We start from the raw sequence: 2,617 nt of genomic DNA on the forward strand, positions 1-2,617 counted from the left end.
TCTTTGCGAATTCAAGCCAGAAAACAACGAAAATCGGCGAGAAATCGTCGTTTTGCATCGAAATATGCGGTTTTCTCTAAGAATTTTGACGATTTCGTGCAGAATTCTGCTGTTTTCTTGCAATTCAGCCGTTGAATCTTGGTAAAAAGTGATTATCTAGTAGATTTCGTGCTCTTCTTTGCAAATTCAAGCCTGAAAACAACGAAAATCGGCGAGAAATCGTCGTTTTGCATCGAAATATGCGGTTTTCTGCAAGAATTTTCATGATTTCGTGCAGAATTCTGCTGTTTTCTTGCAATTCAGCCGTTGAATTTTGGTAAAAAGTCATGATTTTGTAGATTTCGTGCTCTTCTTAGCGAATTCAAGCCAGAAAACAACGAAAATCGGCGAGAAATCGTCGTTTTGCATCGAAATATGCGGTTTTCTGTAAGAATTTTGATGATTTCGTGCAGAATTCCGCTGTTTTCTTGCAATTCAGCCGTTGAATCTTGGTAAAAAGTGATTATTTAGTAGATTTCGTGCTCTTCATTCCGAATTCAAGTCAGAAAACAACGAAAATCGGCGAGAAATCGTCGTTTTGCATCGAAATATGCGGTTTTCTGTAAGAATTTTGATGATTTCGTGCAGAATTCTGCTGTTTCCTTGCAATTCAGCCGTTGAATCTTGGTAAAAAGTCATGATTTTGTAGATTTCTGCTCTTCTTTGCGAATTCAAGCCAGAAAACAACGAAAATCGGCGAGAAATCGTCGTTTTGCATCGAAATATGCGGTTTTCTCCAAGAATTTTGATGATTTCGTGCAGAATTCTGCTGTTTTCTTGCAATTCAGCTGTTGAATCTTGGTAAAAAGTCATGATTTTGTAGATTTCGTGCTCTTCTTTGCGAATTCAAGCCAGAAAACAACGAAAATCGGCGAGAAAACGTCGTTTTGCATCGAAAAATGCGGTTTTCTGTAAGAATTTTGATGATTTCGTGCAGAATTCTGCTGTTTTCTTGCAATTCAGCCGTTGGATCTTGGTAAAAAGTCATGATTTTGTAGATTTCGTGCTCTTCTATGCGAATTCAAGATAGAAAACAACGATAATCAGCGAGAAATCGTCGTTTTGCATCGAAATATGCGGTTTTCTCTAAGAATTCTGATGATTTTGTGCAGAATTCTGCTGTTTTCTTGCAATTCAGCCGTTGAATCTTGGTAAAAAGTGATGATTTTGTAGATTTCGTGCTCTTTTTTGCGAATTCAAGCCAGAAAACAACGAAAATCGGCGAGAAATCGTCGTTTTGCCTCGAAATATGCGGTTTTCTCTAAGAATTTTGACGATTTCGTGCAGAATTCTGCTGTTTACTTGCAATTCAGCTGTTGAATCTTGGTAAAAATCATGATTTTGTAGATTCCGTGCTCTTCTTTGCGAATTCAAGTTAGAAAACAACGAAAATCAGCGAGAAATCGTCGTTTTGCATCGAAATATGCGGTTTTCTCTAAAAATTTTGATGATTTCGTGCAGAATTTTGCTGTTTTCTTGCAATTCAGCCGTTGAATCTTGGTAAAAAGTGATGATTTTGTATATTTCGTGCTCTTCTTTGCGAATTCAAGCCAGAAAACAACGAAAATCGGCGAGAAATCGTCGTTTTGCATCGAAATATGCGGTTTTCTTTAAGAATTTTGATGATTTCGTGCAGAATTCTGCTGTTTTCTTGCAATTCAGCCGTTGAATCTAGGTAAAAAGTCATGATTTTGTAGATTTCGTGCTCTTCTTGGCGAATTCAAGATAGAAAACAACGAAAATCGGCGAGAAATCGTTGTTTTGCATCGAAATATGCAGTTTTCTCTAAGAATTTTGATGATTTCGTGCAGAATTCTGCTGTTTTCTTGCAATTCAGCCGTTGAATCTTGGTAAAAAGTCATGATTTTGTAGATTTCGTGCTCTTCATTGCGAATTCAAGCCAGAAAACAACGAAAATCGGCGAGAAATCGTCGTTTTGCATCGAAATATGCGGTTTTCTGTAAGAATTTTGTTGATTTCGTGCAGAATTCTGCTGTTTTCTTGCAATTCAGCCGTTGAATCTTGGTAAAAAGTGATTATTTAGTAGATTTCGTGCTCTTCTTTGCGAATTCAAGCCTGAAAACAACGAAAATCGGCGAGAAATCGTCGTTTTGCATCGAAATATACGGTTTTCTGCAAGAATTTTCATGATTTCGTGCAGAATTCTGCTGTTTTCTTGCAATTCAGCCGTTGAATCTTGGTAAAAAGTCATGATTTTGTAGATTTCGTGCTCTTCTTTGCAAATTCAAGATACAAAACAACGAAAATCAGCGAGAAATCGTCGTTTTGCATCGAAATATGCGGTTTTCTCTAAGAATTCTGATGATTTCGTGCAAAATTCTGCTGTTTTTTTGCAATTCAGCCGTTGAATCTTGGTAAAAAGTAATGATTTTGTAGATTTCGTGCTCTTCTTTGCGAATTCAAGCCAGAAAACAACGAAAATCGGCGAGAAATCGTCGTTTTGCATCGAAATATGCGGTTTTCTCTAAGAATTTTGACGATTTCGTGCAGAATTCTGCTGTTTTCTTGCAATTCAGCCGTTGAATCTTGGTAAAAAGTGATTATTTAGTAGATTTCG

The sequence above is a fragment of the Gnatocerus cornutus genome, unplaced genomic scaffold (assembly GCF_029298725.1).
Source record: "Gnatocerus cornutus isolate USDA-ARS CGAHR unplaced genomic scaffold, icGnaCorn1.1 ctg00000061.1, whole genome shotgun sequence".
Taxonomy (NCBI): domain Eukaryota; kingdom Metazoa; phylum Arthropoda; class Insecta; order Coleoptera; family Tenebrionidae; genus Gnatocerus; species Gnatocerus cornutus.